At 34.6% G+C, this 12,043-nt stretch overlaps 1 long non-coding RNA gene across 2 annotated transcripts in view; it reads left to right on the forward strand.

Annotated features, from left to right (window-relative positions):
• Positions 1-8,498: 8,498 nt before the first annotated feature.
• The window catches only part of LOC149790196 (uncharacterized), a 33,466-nt gene continuing 29,921 nt past the window's right edge, over positions 8,499-12,043 (forward strand). For both annotated transcript variants that reach the window (XR_016424035.1, XR_016424034.1), the window contains exon 1: positions 8,499-8,625. This is a non-coding gene — a long non-coding RNA (uncharacterized LOC149790196). The remainder of the gene's footprint in view (positions 8,626-12,043) is intronic.

Consider the following 12,043-nt stretch of genomic DNA (forward strand, 5'->3'; position numbering starts at 1 on the left):
GATGAAGAATATACACACAATATTGACCACCGACTAATGAGTCTGAGTCTTGTAGTCTCAAATTAGTGAATCGAGCCAAGCAGCATTTCTTCGAATAAAGCCGACGCTGCCATCTTCCAGTCACTCTCTGTAACACCAGACGATACAGTGTGATGAACAATCAGACAAGTGTTACTTGTGCTGTATCACACGTTTTTAACAATAAATTCGGTTTTGCATGAACCACTGGGTCCAGCAATCGACATGTTAAAGCGATGGTAATGGTACAAGGCCTTCCAACCTTGGCAATCTAAATTTCGTCAATCTTTTTTAAGCGGAGTAACAGGAGCATGCAGTCATAACCGTGGCCTTGAGAATTCTAAAACTACCACGAAGGACACAACACATTTTTATACAAGTTTAATGTTTTGATTTTCAAGACAAGTAACTACAGTAAAACATATTTACATTTAAAAGATTGAAACAGGACAACACGCACAGATACATGTACAATATTCTCGATTTATGTATCCCATGACATCAACGTACAGGCTATGATGTTATTATAGTTCATGTTCTTCTAGTCTTTGTCAAACTGAATGACTCTTAATACCTCTGGAAATGTCGTTTTTTCCACATATACAATGTAAATTGTCAAACAAGCATTGAAGGACATCATCATTCATTTCACTCTGCTATTATGTTGACAAACCGTATCCTGTGACAAAAATCTAGGTATTCACTCTTCTCTCGGTCTAGTGGTGTTCTCTTGAATATTCTTATAGTTACCTCTAGACGAACGTATATAGAACCAAACTAAAGGTTTTACAAAAATAATTACAATTTCATTCGATAAGGGTTTATGAAGTCTTTGAAAGATTTATAGAAATCGTCTCTGTCACGGCTGTAAAATTTGTACTCATTTAAATGCCTCTTTACGCCTTTTCGGGATGTACGAAAGCTATAAGCATGGTACATGTATCAAGTACGTTGCATGAGTACAATAACTATAGGCTTTGGTTCATATTTCAATTCCTTCAACGAGTACAAAAGCTATAAGCTTTGGTACATTTTTCAAGTACTTGCATGAGTGATAGAGGTCTCAGCTATAGTACATGTTTCAGGTACTTGCATCAGTGATAGAGTTCTCGGCTATGGTACATGTTTCAAGTACTTGCATGACCGATAGAGCTATCAGCTGTGGTACATGTTTCAAGCACTTGCATGAGCGATAGAGCTATCAGCTATGGTACATGTTTCAAGCACTTGCATGAGCGATATAGTTCTCAGCTATGGTACATATTTCAAGTACTTGCATGAGCGATAGAGCTATCATATATGATACATTTTTCACGTACTTGCATGAGCGATAGAGCTATCAGCTACGGTACATGTTTCAAATAATTGCATGAGCGATAGAGTTCTCAGCTATGGTACATGTTTCAAGTACTTGCATGAGCGACAGAGCTATCAACTATGTACATTTTTCACGTACTTGCATGAGCGATAGAGCTATCAGCTATGGTACATGTTTCAAGTACTTGCATGAGCGACAGAGCTATCAGCCATGTACATTTTTCACGTACTTGCATGAGCGATAGAGCTATCAGCTATGGTACATGTTTCAAGTACTTGCATGAGCGACAGAGTTCTCAGCTATGGTACATGTTTCAAGTACTTGCATGAGCGATAGAGCTATCAGCTATGGTACATATTTCAAGTACTTCCATGAGTACAAGAGCTATAAGCTATGGTACGTAGAATAATTACATTAAAGCTACAATGTGTGTTACAGTTATGAGTTATACATAAACAGGGACGCCCGCGGAATTCATTTTACGTGGGAAGGTGGTGGCAAACATGTAGTGGCAACAATTAAATTGTACAAATGTAGGCCAAAACATAGTTATAGGTCAAATCCCTCCCGCCTTTGCCCATATGTGCAGGTGCCCATCCAATATAGCAATTCCGTCAATAGTGAAAGAACTGTAAGCTATGATACGTATACAAATACTTCTGGGTGTATGAGCTATAAGCTATGGTAGGTATACCAAATACTTCTGTGTGGAAGTATTATAAGCTATGGTACGTAGACCAAAAAATTTTGTGTGTAAGAACTCTAAGCTATGGTAGGTAAAACAAATACGTCTGAGTGTAAGTACTATAAGCTATTGAAGGTAGAACAAATTCTTCTGTGTGTAAGAGCTATAAGCTATGGTAGGTAGAACAAATAATTATGTGTGTAAGAACTATAAGATATGGTGTGTAATACAGATACTTCTGGGTGTAAGAACTATAAGCTATAGTGTGTAGAACAAATTCGTCTGTGTGTAAGAACTATAAGACATGGTGTGTAGAACAAATACTTTTGGGTGTAATAACTATAAGATATGATGTGTAGAACAAATACTTATGTGTGTAAGAACTATAAGATATGGTGTGTAATACAAATACTTCTGTGTGTAAGAACTATAAGATATGGGGTGTAGAACAAATACGTCTGTGTTTAAGAACTATAAGATATCGTGTGTAGAACAAATAATTCTGTGTGTAACAACTATAAGATATGGTGCGTAGAACAAATAATTCTGGGTGTAAGAACTATAAGCTATGGAAGGTAGAACAAATTCTTGAGGGTGTAACCGCTATAAGAAATGGTAGGTAGAACTAATACTTCTGGGTGTAAGAACTATAAGATATGGTGTGTGGAACAAATATTTCTGGGTGTAAGAACTATAAGATATGGTGTGTGGAACAAATACTTCTGGGTGTAAGAACTATAAGCTATGGAAGGTAGAAAAAATACTTGAGGGTGTAACAGCTATAAGAAATGGTAGGTAGAACTAATACTTCTTAGTGTAAGACATAAGCTGTGGTAGGTAGAACAAATACTTCTGGGTGTACGAGCTATAAGCTTTGGTAGGTATAACAAATACTTCTGTTGTTAAGAAGTCTAAGCTATAGTAGGTAGAACTAGTACTTCTGGGCGTAAAAATTATAAGTTATGGTAGGAAAAACAAATACTTCTGTGTGTAAAATATATAAACTATGACAGGTAGTGCTAATACTTCTGGGTCTAAGAGGTATAATTAATACTTCAGGGTGTTCGAGGTATAAGCTATGGTAGGTAGGACAAATGCTTTTGGTGTAAGACCTATAATCTGTGGTATGTAGAACAAATATTTTTTGTGTTTAAGAGGTATGGTGGGCATAACGAATACTTCTGGTGTAAGAACTGTAAGCTATGATAGGTAGATTAGATTGTTCTATGTGTAACAGATGTAAGCTATGGTACGTAGAACAAATACTTCTGGGTGTAAGAACTATACGCTATGGTAAGTAGAAAAAAAATACCTCTGGGTGTAAGAGCTATAAGCTATGTTAGGTGGAACATATCAGTCTGCGTGTAAGAGGTATATGCTATGGTAGGTAGAACAAATATTTCTGAGTGTAATAACTATAAGCTACGGTAGGGAAAACAAATACTTCTGAGTGTAAGAACTATGGTAGTTAGACCAAATGCTTCTGTGTGTAAGAGGTATATTATATGGTACGTAGACCAAATACTTCTGTGTGTAAGAGGTATAATATATGGTACGTAGACCAAATACTTCTGTGTGTCAGAGGTATAATATATGGTACGTAGACCAAATGCTTCTGTGTGTTAGAGGTATAACATATGGTACGTAGACCAAATACTTATGGGTGTAAGAGGTATAATATATGGTACGTATACCAAATACTTCTGTGTGTCAGAGGTATAATATATGGTACGTAGACCAAATGCTTCTGTGTGTCAGAGGTATAATATATGGTACGTAGACCAAATACTTATGGGTGTAAGAGGTATAATATATGGTACGTAGACCAAATACTTCTGTGTGTCAGAGGTATAATATATGGTACGTAGACCAAATACTTCTGTGTGTAAGATGTATAATATATGGTACGTAGACCAAATACTTCTGTGTGTCAGAGGTATAATATATGGTACGTAGACCAAATACTTATGGGTGTAAGAGGTATAATATATGGTACGTAGACCAAATACTTCTGTGTGTCAGAGGTATAATATATGGTACGTAGACCAAATACTTCTGTGTGTAAGATGTATAATATATGGTACGTAGACCAAATACTTCTGTGTGTAAGATGTATAATATATGGTACGTAGACCAAATACTTCTGTGTGTCAGATGTATAATATATGGTACGTAGACCAATTACTTCTGTGTGTAAGAGGTATAATATATGGTACGTAGACCAAATACTTCTGTGTGTCAGAGGTATAATATATGGTACGTATACCAAATACTTCTGTGTGTAAGAGGTATAATATATGGTACGTATACCAAATAATTCTGTGTGTAAGAGGTATAATATATGGTACGTAGACCAAATACTTCTGTGTGTCAGAGGTATAATATATGGTACGTATACCAAATACTTCTGTGTGTAAGAGGTATAATATATGGTACGTATACCAAATAATTCTGTGTGTAAGAGGTATAATATATTGTACGTAGACCAAATACTTCTGTGTGTAAGAGGTATAATATATGGTACGTAGACCAAATACTTCTTAGCATAAGATCGATAACCTATGGTAGGTAGAACAAATACTTCTTTTATGTAAGTACTATAAGCTATTCGTAGGTAGAACAAATACTTCTTTGTGTAAGAGCTATAAGCAAAATAATGATGATCATGGTATAACAAAATGAAAATATCCACTCGTAACTCGGGTACAGAAAATCGTCTTATTTTACAAGTCAAATCGGTGTTTTCGAGGTTTATGTCGAGTAAAGCGCTGAAATTTATACATTTTTATTTTTTATTTTTTGGGTACTAAACCTGCATTAGTTTCATTGACTTAATTTTGTAACTGCAGCCATTTTTTGGTTTCGTTTTCAATTTGACCGCTGCAGTGTCCCTAGTGGTTAGAGTGTCCGCCTCGGATGTACGAGGTCGCGGGATCGAACCTGGTCGAGGCATACCAAAGACTTATAAACAAAATGGTACAAACAGCTGCCTCGCTTGGCGCACAGCATTAAGAGGTTAGCGTTAGGACTGGTCGACCTTGTGTGAGGATAACGTGACTGTGTGGGGCATGATGCTACATGTATGCGACATAATGACCCTGTGCTTGACATCACTATAAAGTGCCAAACTGCAGACGTCTTAGCGATATGATTAAAACTTAAAACTACGTTACAAAAATCTAAAGCACACACTTACCTTTTCAATTTCTAGATATATCTAAATCATCTTCTATATCTATGTCAAAATTAAGCTCGGGCATGCGCCTTTATCTAAAATTACAAACACAAATACCTCATTCCCTAACATCAAACATATTCTTTCTTGATCACATGCATTCCACATTAGAAAGAAAAAGAAAAAAAAACAGATTTGAAAGAAGAATGTATCCTCCGATCATGTTATATAAATGTCCTACAGGCAAAATAATGTCTAATATTTGGATGGAAAGAATCTTGTTTGTTTAATTATTTTCGTCTTCTAATAAGAACTGCTCGCGAAGTTAAAATCGTGCTGCGATATTTCTACTTGATTTAAACTATTATGTTAAAATGCATGTATACTTTTGTGCTTGATGCTTTGTTCAATACATTTCTTTAAATTATCTACTTTCAGTGATTTAAGATCAAAGTCCGCCTTTTTTAACAGGAAATAATTAGCCATATCACAAGTATCACTTACACGTTATTCGTGCTCTACTTCCGGTGTACCACTCTTCTATACCCAAAGTTACATACAATAAAATCATTGCACAGTATTGATAGAGTTGTTCCAGAGTTACTGCCAGGCTTGCCGATCTAATTATTTAATTTCAAATGAAAGAATTTGAATCTAATTTATGTGTATGTTTTACATCTAAAGATAAATTAATATGAAATATTGTTCAGCTTTATACATTTTGATCTGTATGTGCATGTGTGACTGTCATCCTACTTGCATGTCGCTGTGTATCTCTCTTCTGCCTAGATGGGTGAAAAAAGTATATACTCAATAGTACTTTAACATTCTTTCTGTTAGAATAAAAAGGACAAATACAACCTATCCTTTTAATACACTGGTTACCTGTCAGTCACTTATTTGAGAGAGAGAGAGAGAGAGAGAGAGAGAGAGAGAAGTTAAGTATCGCATGCAATATTTTCTATTGTATTTGCCTTTATTTTTCCATTACCTTTTCTAATCTAATACGCTATAGCCTAGGGCAAAAGTATTCAAACACATTTGAAATACTTTGAAAGAAGATTCTAACTTTTGTTCCTAGTGTGATTTTATTACAACATCTGTCTTATCTTAAATTCATATTTCGTTATTATATTGTATTTTCCAAGATTTGACAAATCTAAGAGTTTACAACATTCACATATCGTTTACGTATGTATGTATGTATGTATGTATGTATGTATGTATGTATGTATGTACGTACGTACGTACGTGTGTGTGTGTGTGTGTGTGTGTGTGTGTGTGAATCTTCAACGTTCAAAAAACCTAATAGATAAAGACTGCACAACCTTTACATTAATTGATCGCAATACTACATGTAAGTGTTATTGCTGAGTACAAAACAGCATAGTCGATTTCTGGGAAAATGATTGCATGTTATTCAATAGTCATTTAGCATGCGTAATTTCGTTTTAACTAAGCACTAAACACTCTATCGCCTTGATATATGAAAATCCAAGAAAAGATAAATGAGGTGGGGTTGAATTCTTGACTAATTTTAGAACACAGGATATTATTAACTACTATTTATCGCAATTAAGAATGGTTCTGTATTTTTTTACAATAAGAACGGTACAAGAAAATCTTTTACTCACCGGATGAACCAATTATTCATTAAACATGTCGCAATTGGCAACAAATATAAATATGGATTTACTAGTTTCGTGTTACATTTCCACAGCTGATTGAAAGCAATGTTTCTCTGCAGTAGACGTTCGTTTGCCTCAACGCATGGCATTCTGCGATACAATATTGTAGAGCACTTGTAAATAAATGAATTTTGTTAGCTAAATACTTTTAATTTTATACTCATAGAAAGAACTAACATGACCACTTTACAATTTCCAAACGCAGAGCTTTTTAAAACTAATTTGTCCAAAACGATGAAGACTATACATGCTTGAAACTTATTTCGTTGTCATGAATTGTTTGTATATTTAGAAAAGTTAAAAACGAATTCTTTGCAACCATAAGTTTAAAACAAATAACTCTTAGATAGTTATGATCATATTTAATCTTTATTTTTCAGACCGTAATTATTTAATTTAATTATAAATATTTAATTTTATTGTAAATAATTAATTTCATTTTATTTTTCTTGATTGGGCAGTTTTTCTCACTCACAGATCGCTTTCATAATAATATAGATGCATAAGAAAATCAGCTGAAAGAAAGAAATGTTTTTTTTTAATGAGCTTTGATACCGATTAAAATGTGATTCGTTCAAATCGATAATATATCTTTTTTATTTTCTTTATCCCATTAGAAGTAAGTTTAAATAAACAAAATATTAGAAAATAACTTGACCATGGCCTGGCAGAATATCTAGGAATCCTAGCGAAATGAATATTATAAATACTTTATGATTGGACACACTAAGGATGGTCCGATTGTAGGTAAAATATCAAGTAACTTCAGGACAGTTAGATGTAATTACGTGTTCAAACAGAATACTGTAGTCGCTTAATGTGTAATAAAAACAAACAAGTAAACAAAGAAGCAGCAGAAACATTACAACGTTTGATTGTTGTATTTGTAAAATTTCACAGTATCGGGCACCAAATAATTATACAGTTCGAACTGTAACGCAATTTATGAACAATGCAAGAGAAAACAAGTGACTACTGTTCATATTTGTCCACGAGACACGAACGTCCCAAATAATAAAATAAATACCTTAGAATTGTGTGCGTAATGATTAAAGCTTTCTGCATGTCTCAAAAAATATTCTCTCTCTCTCTCTCTCTCTCTCTCTCTCTCTCTCTCTCTCTCTCTCTCTCTGGACCGAACTCTTCATGGTAATATAATACAACTCCTTAGTCTACTCATGCAAAATTCTCTCTATTGATCCAGATAAAATCAACAGCTCGTACGCAATAATTCAGAATAATTCCGGGCAAATCAAATCATAACTGGGTGCGACAAAAAAGTTGATCATTCCCACTAACAAACCAAAATAGCCATTACAAGACTTACCATAATGAAAGCCATATTATACATGCAAAGTATAGATTTCGGATCGAGAAACCAATGCCATCTATAAAGCAAATAATAACAATTTGATCAATAAAAATAATTTCGACCGTAATGTCCCACACATGGCAAAAATGTTTAATGGGTGTAATACCTTAGTTTGAAGATGAAAGAAAGATATTTTGGCCTTTGAGGTAATTGCATAAATTTTGACGTCATGGGTCACATGATGATTAATTAACGGTCACATGACTAAACCACACTAATGAAGTGGTAGGCGTTGGAAAAGAGACTTATCCACGGTGGAACAAATTTTTGCTGGAAAAGTACGACCATCTGAGGAAAGGACGTTTACTGTCAAAATAGTAACGAAAGCATTCTGAAATCGGACACATTTAAAGAAAAGAACAGTGAAAGGTAAGTTTAAAGTTTATAGCGTGAACGAGCTGTTATTTTAAGGTTTAGAACTCACACTAGTTTTGATTGATAAAAACATTTACAATTCTACCTTGTCAGTAGTAAATTATATAATAATGTAATTTAGACATGGATGAAACTTTCAGCAAGGTTACATCTGCAGGATTAGGGACACAGATGGCCCTGTGCATTCCCTTGCGTCTTACAAGCCGATTAATGCATGCACGAACTAGAAGGTCACTGGGTAACGTGTCTGATACGAGACCGAGAGGAAGCGGGTTTGAATCTGACCATCGGTTTAGCCTGGTTAGCTACGGTAGTGTTTACCTGATCACGTTAGTCAAATAGCATCAGCACTTAATAAGCTACTCGGGTTACTGTGTTTTAAAATAACAAAACCAAAACTTTGCTTGTACATCTTTCCAAAGGACATTCGAGTGTTACATAAATGTGATTCTCTGCGTTGCGTTTTGTAATTCAATTGTTCTTGAAATGTTTGTTGATTTATCCCATATTTTCCTGGGAAAATATTGAAATTTACCACTACCATAATTATTGGCTTAAATATCTGCTGTCCAGTTTAGGTCGGTCCTTTTGGATTTTATCTCTAACTCGTCAAAGTGACATTCCTCAACTTCCCCAACTTAATTGTTATTAAGGACATGTAACTAGACACAAAGGAATAATTTATATGACCTATTTTAATGTGATGCATCTTGGATCAGAGTAAAAACAGACTATAACACACAGGAAAGATGTTTACACACTTCTTACATCATTTCACACTGCCATATTGTTTTTGTGGCATAACGTAAACCGTTCCTTACTTTATTGTCTATGTGCCAACATCCTGACAACAGTATTTGCTATGGACAACATCCTGACAACCTTTTCTGTGTGACGACATTGTGACAACTGTATTGTCTATGTGAGAACATAGTGACAACTGTATTTTCTATGTGACAATATAGTGACAACTGTATTTTCTATGTGGCAACATCCCAGTTTTTTTTTTAAGCTGCGACGTATGCATTTTTTATTAGTTTGATATCTGGCTGAAATCTACATATTTGACTAGCATGAATTAGTCCATTCATGCATTTATTGTAACATTATCAACAAATAAATGAGGTTTAAGCCGATTCTTTTCCCTGAAAGTTAAACTCTATTTATAACTTAGTACAGATTCACAAATAGGCCAAAAAGATAGTAGAAAAGAAAAAATTTATATAAATATTTTGGCACACATCATCGGCTACATATGTCAGTAAAGAGATGATTTCACATCGAAATGTTCGTTATAAGGCATGATTTCACATCGAAATGTCCGTTATAAGGCATGATGTTGCATCACATTGTTCGTTATAAGGCATGAGTTCACATCAAAATTATCGTTATAAGGCACGAGGTCACATCAAAATGATCGTTATAAGGCATGATTTCACATCAAAATGATCGTTATAAGTCTTGCTTTCTTACATCGAAATATTTGTTATAAGGCATGATTTCACATCGAAATGTTCGTTATAAGGCATGATTTCACGTCAAAATGATAGTTATAAGTCTTGTTTTCACATCGAAATGTTTGTTATAAGGCATGATTTCACATCGAAATGTTCGTTATAAGGCATGATTTCACGTCAAAATGATAGTTATAAGTCTTGTTTTCACATCGAAATGTTTGTTATAAGGCATGATTTCACATCGAAATGTTCGTTATAAGGCATGATTTCACGCCAAAATGATAGTTATAAGGCACGATTTCACGTCAAAATGATCGTTATAAGGCATGATTTCACATCAAAATGTTTGTCACATCAAAATGTTTGTTATAAGGCATGATTTCACATCGAAATGTTTGTTATAAGGCATGATTTTACATCGAATCGTTCGTTATAAGGCATGATTTTACGTCAAAATGATCGTTATAAGGCATGATTTGACGTCAAAATGATCGTTACAAGGCATGATTTCACGTCAAAATGATCGTTATAAGGCATAATTTGTTTTTATTAACTTAACTCTTCGTACATCCCTGTAACTTCACACAGGTATTCTCGCTTTGATAAACGTTGCTATGTATAGTTTTCAAATTTTCTTCATTTCTTACTTTTGTCCTTTAATTCTGGTGCTGCTCATTTGTTTTCTTTCCATTTTGTTTTCTTAAATCCCATAGATTGCTAGCTGATGGCCGATGTCAGACACGTTAACGTCTATATGCACAAGAATTGTCAAGAAGCATCTTAAACCCTTGTTAAATATTTCTCTTAATGTATAACACTGACTGTCGGCCCTTCTGAGCAAGGCTTTAAGTAAAAAACGGGCCATAACTTTTAAATTTTGTCGGAAAAATATCAAATTAGATCTTAGCTACATCCTTGCCATGCAATGCATTGCTTTCACTCCATAAATATTTCCCAAAGATAGCGAGCTGAAACTCAATTTTGATGAAAATGAGAGACAAAGTTCTAAGACAAACAGGAACCTCAGTACCGTTAAATTATTTTTTTAAATTGGAAGGACTCAATTTCATCCAGGTCTTCTTAATGTAATCACCAGAATGCATGACGTATATCACATGTTTTGAACAGAAACGAAACTCTTGACGGAAAAGACATGACGTGAGAGAACGTGACGCGTGATCATGGGTTACACTATAGATATGGCGGGGATTCAAACAAAATCACCATGCCATGCCTTTTAGATAGGAACATCTCTGTTCTCCATAAAGTACTGAAACAAAGATTTAAAATTATTCATCGAAAACTGTTGCTTAGCCACAAGAGTGATCATATGAAGGAACATAAATAATAAAACGTTACTAACGTAATTTAAGATTTCTCTGATAATATCGGTAAAACATGTTGCAGCTTAGAATGTACATCAAAGAATAACACGTATATGTTAGGAAGTGAGTCCAGGAAAGTGTCGCCAATGGATACGTTGTAAACGACGTGATCCGTTATGTAGTGGTCATGATCCGATTTCTAAGGTACATGATCCGCTATGTCGGCGACCTGATCTGCTATAAATTCCAACACCGTATACAGGCTTTATTCTTCCTATTCTTCCCAGCCTGATCATTTGCAAAACCAAGGATGCACGAAACGTATCTGTAACATCACCAAACTTCAAAACAAAAATAAATAAATAAGGAATTAGTTGAAGTTACTTATATCATCATGGAATGTAGCCTAAATTAAAACGAAATATTTTCGGTAGGGATGAAAGACACTAAATTGCGATGCTGTCTCTCGATTTCAACGTACTCAAATTAACCCAGTTTGGGGGTTGCACAATATATATTAAGTTTGATAACTCTGACATCAGTTACTGGAATACAGGGCGTCAATCGAACGACTAGATCTGTTCCAGCTGAAAGTGTTATATTGTGTTGGATCACAACTTGTAATCACAC

This window comes from Sinohyriopsis cumingii, chromosome 10 (assembly GCF_028554795.1).
Source record: "Sinohyriopsis cumingii isolate HCF-2022 chromosome 10, ASM2855479v2, whole genome shotgun sequence".
Lineage (NCBI taxonomy): Eukaryota > Metazoa > Mollusca > Bivalvia > Unionida > Unionidae > Sinohyriopsis > Sinohyriopsis cumingii.